Consider the following 6,054-nt stretch of genomic DNA (forward strand, 5'->3'; position numbering starts at 1 on the left):
GCTACTTATTTCTGAAAACACTTGAACTCTTGTTTGCATGATTCATACAGATGACTAGAAAAATATATTAATAACAAAATGAACAAAAGTTTCATTTTTGATATGTAGAATCAGAGCTACTCAATAGACCTATCCATTTGGCTTATCAGGGTGTTATTTGATAAGATTCCTTTCCATAATTCATACTCTTATCAGTGAATCCTCCTGATTCTAAACATGCATCTGTACCAGACGAGGGAGTGGAAATGCTGGACCACACAGATTCTGTTTTGGTTTGCTAAAGCCTCCAAAATGCAATATACTTGAAATGGGTTTGCTTTTACAATGGAGACTTACTAACTTACAGTTCACAGCTCTTAGGTTGTGAAAATGTCCAACTCAAGACATCCACAAGATGTCTTCAGAGCTCAGGCTGCCAGCATCTGGGGCTTCTTGTCTCATGGCAAGGTACATGGTGACGTCTACTGGTCCTTCGCTTCCGAGTTTTGTTGAATTCAGCTTCTGTCTTCCATGGCTCCCTCTCTCAGCTTCTCTGTTCTTCTTCTCTGTGAGCTTCCCTTAATTTCATCTGTTGGCTTCTGTGTGTATTTCATCCTCTTATAAAGGACTCCGGTAAGTGGATTAAACCCCACCTTGAATGAGGTAGGTCACATCTGAATTGAAATAACCTAATCAAAAAGTCCCACCTCTAATAGATTATACCCACAGGGAAGGATTAAAAAAACATGATTTTTCTGGGGTACATAACAACTTCAAACCACCACAGCTTCTCTACCTCAGTTCACTCCACGCTGTCTGCTGTGGTCATTACATGATCTCCCTTTCTCAGTCAACCCACTCTCATAAACCTTTACAATTCCACATTTGGAGATTATTTTTCATTGATCATATTTCTAATTTTATGAATCCTAACAACAGAGAATAAAATCCCTTAATGTTTTTCAGCACATAGTCCAAGCCACACTCCTACTTTCAGGAACTCTGCTCACATTCATGATTGATGGCTTTTTGCAAAGTTTAATCACCAAAATTGGCACTTCCAAACCTGACCTCAGTCCCCTGCTCACTTCTCATATCCTCAGATACCACCTCAGTTAACACCCACAGACATTACACTTAACATTCAATAAATGTCCATTGAATTAAATTGGGTTTTATCCTTTTCCTTATTTTTGTTTCAGCAGTTTGAGGTTGTAACTGAATTGAAATTTAAACGAGTTTTAGTTTCAGAGATGAGCAGCTTAAAAATTAGTTGATGGTGTAATTAACAACAAATTTGAGTCATAGAGAAAAAATTAGTTGGGTAGGTAGGAGGTAAAGATGAAAAAGTGATAGAGAAAAAGCACCCAGTTAAGACAAAACTGACACTGAAGTAACTCTTAGGCAAGATTTATAAACTCAAGCAAATATTTATTTTAAATGTTCAGCTTGTAGACATGTGTAGAAAAATGGGACTTAAAAAGCAAACCCTCTGCTCTTTCTCATCTCTTCCATTTCCAAGTTAGCAGGCAAAGAACAGTATCCAAAATCATGAAGCAACTCATCTACTAGAACAGCCAGGTGCACAGAAGTGAGCACAAGATGTGCAATTAATCATGCACAGTTTTCCAGAGTTGAATACAGCACAATGAACTTCCAACAAATCTAAAAATTGTGTTGTATACCAGAATATATTAAGGAAATTATCCACAGACTCTAACATTTTCATTAAAATATAATGCAAAATGCCAGTCCTAGATTCTGCTTCTGGGGAAAAATATTTTCTATGGTATCCTGATAAAATTTTTAAAACGAAGGAAAGACCTATGTTAAGAAGCTAATAAGGTAATATCAATATATTCCACATTAAACCTAGAGCAGCAATGTTTCCTGTTTTCTATTAGGGGAACTGAATCTACGATAAATCACACAAGAAGCTTCTAGAACTCCTACAAGCCATAATGAACCTAAAGTAGAAATACAAGATTATGAATAATAAACAAACTTCAGAATAAATGTGATGCACAGCAGAGCAAAACCCCCTTGGCATCAAAATTATCCACCAAGCACCACGTTTCTGATTGGGGAACTGCAGTGTCTGTCAGAGCAGCATGTTGTATAGATATAAGTCACAGAATAATTGTGTTGAAGTATAGTCAGAGGCCCACTGTGCACCTCAGAATTGTGGAAGGAACCTCGGATAGCATCTTTAATGACTATTTAAATGAAGGTAGGATGATTAATGATATGATGTCTCAATTTTAAAGTACCGAATATGAAACCAAAGCTACATACCTTCCCTTACCGTGCAGACTGAGCAAAAATCTCTCATTATAATATACTCCCATAAATCACACATGATTGCATGGTGTAAACAGCATAGATCTTCCTTCAATTCTGTTTGTGTGTATGTGCACGCATATGTGTCATTGTGAAATGGGGCAGATACCTACCTTATAAATTCCTTTAAAGTAAAAGTACCTAGTGTCAAAACTTCTTGATAATACATTTTCTAATCAGAAATAAATCTACTATGCAAAGCTAATACAATACCTACCAGAGATTACTTATTCAATAAATATTTGTAAAAGAAAAGTAGAAACAGACAAGATAAAAGGACAGGGAAAGATGATCATTAAGATTGTGATATGAGCCACTTCAGGGCCTCATCCTACCAAAGAAGTTTTAAATAACAAACAAGAGCTGGCAGAACCCATCTGTCTCCAAGTTTCAGAAAAGTTAAAAGGTTGTATAACAGGGAAAATGCTGGATTAAGAAACAGGCAATTTAGAAATGATAGGATCGCATGTTGCTCTGACTGGCCCCTCCTCCATCCTAACACTAGCTTGGCACAGAGCCAGCCAGTGCTCTAAGTGGGTCCCTGGTCCCAGTTCTAGAGGGAGAAGTGTAAGCCTTGTACACTTACTGGGAGCAAATATGTCTGTGCCAATCTGTCTGATGGCAGCCTGAAAGACTGAACCAGGATACACTCACAGGCTCACCATACAAGAACTTACCATGTATGTTCAAGATAGCACACTGAACACTCCTACAGAATGCTGTGGGAAAACGATTAAATTGTAGCTGCTTGGGGAAAGGTTTGCTGGCTTGAAAAAATACAACACAGTGCCCAAGGGAAATGGGGAATTTCAGATTTATGTAAATGGGGGAATTCTAGGGCCACATGGACATGCTCAGAACAAGATGTATATTCAGAAAAAAACAAGGAGAACCCTCCACTTGTGCCTTAGGCTATTTTCTAAACTTATCATTAAGACAGCTAAATACTGAAGGAGAACACTCACACAGACCAATCTGCAAAAACTTAGAAAAATGGGGATTTTTTTCTTTTTCTTTTTCTTTATTTTTGTTTTCAGTGAGCTCTTGGCATTCAAGGGAATATCCTGAATCAAGGATGACTCACAGACATTGAGTCATCTGTTCCTAAATTGACTGGATACAAATTTAAGGAACAGATAACTCAATGTCTAAGTTTAAGAGAAAACACACTAAAACTCAAGATTTCAAAGTTGGAGCAAATAAAAGTTTATAAAACATACAGAGATAGAAGTAAATGATAGGGAGTATGAGGGTAGTTTAGTGGTAGAATTCTCGCCCATGATGTGGGAGACCTGGGTTCAATTCCCAGCCCATGCACCTCCCCAAAAACAAACAAATCAACAAAAATTCAGCAAAATGGTGCTGCAATAATGGGATACTTACATGGAAAAAGAATGAAATGTGACCCCTGCCTTACAGCACACACACACACACAAACACACACACAAAATTCCGTGGGAAAAGAAAATGATAGTATGTGAAAAGGATCAGGATACCAGGCACAAAACTCTTTTAAAATCATCCTCAATCTGCTCAAAAAGCTAAAGGAAAATGTGAAAAAAAGAACTAAAGGAAATTAAGAAAACAATAGATGAATACAAAGAGAATATCAGTAAAAGACATAGGAATCCTGAAAAAGAGCAAAACAAAGCTGAAACAACAGTAACAGAATTTTTTTTTAATTCCCTACAAGGGTTCAACAGAGTATTTGAGCTGGCAGAAGAAAGAATCAATGAACTTAAAGATAAGACCATCGAATTTATTTAGTCTAAGGCACAAAAAGAAAAAAGAATGAAAAAGTGAACAGAGCTTGAGAGATATGTGAGACATCACCAAGCATACTAACATATGCATTTTAGGAGTCTCAGAAGAAGAAGAGAGAAGGGGGCAAAAAGAATATTCAAAGAAATAAAGACTGAAAACTTCCAAAATTTAAAGAAAAACACAAATAAGTCCATCAGAAAAGCTCAAAAAAACTCCATAGAGGATAAGCCCAAACAGACTTACACCAAGACCTAAGATAATCAAACTGTTGAATGCCAACATTCTGAAAGCTGCAAGAGAGAAGCAATGTGTCATGTACACAGGAGCCTCAATTAGAGTAAATGCCAATTTCTTACAGGAAACCATGGAGGTTAGCAGGCAGCAGGATGACATTTTTTAAAGGGCCAAAAGCAAAATTTGCTAGCTAAGAATTCTATATATGACAAAACTGTCTTTCAAAACTGAAGGAGATTCCCTGATAAAAAATAGTTGAGGAAGTTGGTCACTATTAGATAAGTCCTACAAGAAATGCCAAAGGGAGTTCTTGTTGGAAGTAAGGACACTAGACAATAGATGAAAGTCATAAGAAATAATGATTTTGGTGAAAGTAATGACATGGGTAAACATGAATACCAGCACTATTATATTTTTGGTCTGATACCCCTTTTTACTTCTACAGGATCTAAAATGCAAATACAGAAAAGTAATGATAAAATTGATGGTTTGAACTTTAAATGTATAGTTTATGTGTTATTTGTAATTTGCAGAAATAGCTACATAAAGGTGGAGGGATGGAGGGTATATGAGCACATTGTGTATATGAGTACATTGTGTAGGTGTATACTATTGAAGTTAAGTTGGTTTCAACACTGTGCCAGTTTGAAGCTATTATGTACCCCAGAAAAGCCACATCCTTTAATCCTCATTCAGTATGGCTGGGTGGGACTTTTTTTTATTGTTTGCATAAAGATGTGACTCACCCAATTGTGGGTGGTCACTTTTGATTAGATGGTTTCAATGGAGATGTGTCTCCACCCATTCAAGGTGAGGTTGTTTACTGGAGCCCTTTAAGAGAGAACCATTTTGGAAAAAGCTTTTAAACCATCAGAATCAAAAGGGCAACCAAAACAAACAGAGCCCACACAGCCAGAGATCTTTGGAGATGAAGAAGGAAAATGCCCCCAGGGGAGCTTCATGAAAAAGAAGCTGAGTGAGAAAGCTAGTAGATGTCACCATGTGCCCTCCCAGCTGAGAAACCCTGAATTTCAACAGCCTTTTTTGAGTGAAGGTAACTTCTTGTTGTTGCCTTGATTTGGACATTTGCATGGCCTTAGGCCTGTAAACTTGCAACTTAATAAATTCTCCTTTTTAAAAGCCAATCTGTTTCTGGTATATCACATTCTGGCACCTTTTACAAACTAGAACAAACACAAAATGAGATTGTTACAGATTTCAGATATTACATTTAAACTCCGTGATAGCCACAAAGAAAATTGGGAGAAAAAATATGCACAGAAGGAAAGGAGAAGTTTTTCTAAATGTTTCACTACAAAAATGGGCAAAGGACATGAATTGACATTCTCCAAAGAGGATGTACTTATGGCCAATGAGCTCCTGAGAAGATGCTCAATATCATTGGCCATTTGGGAAATGCAAATCAAAACTCCAGTGAGATGTCTCATATCCACCAGAATGGCTATGGTTCAAAAAACAGAAGTGACAAGTGATGTCAACAATTCTGAGAAATGGGTACTGTGCTGGTTTGAGAGTATTATGTCCCTCAGAAAAGCCATATTTTAATCATGATCCGATCTTCTGGGGGCAGCCATTTCTTTCCATCCTAATTAAATATTATAGGTTGGAAACTTTTGAGTAGATTATCTCCATGGAGATATGGCATGCCCTAATTGTGGGTGTGACATTTGATTAGATGGAGATGTGCCTTCATCCATTCCAGGTGGGTCTTGGTTA

The sequence above is a fragment of the Tamandua tetradactyla genome, chromosome 19, assembly GCF_023851605.1.
Source record: "Tamandua tetradactyla isolate mTamTet1 chromosome 19, mTamTet1.pri, whole genome shotgun sequence".
Classification (NCBI taxonomy): Eukaryota; Metazoa; Chordata; class Mammalia; order Pilosa; family Myrmecophagidae; genus Tamandua; species Tamandua tetradactyla.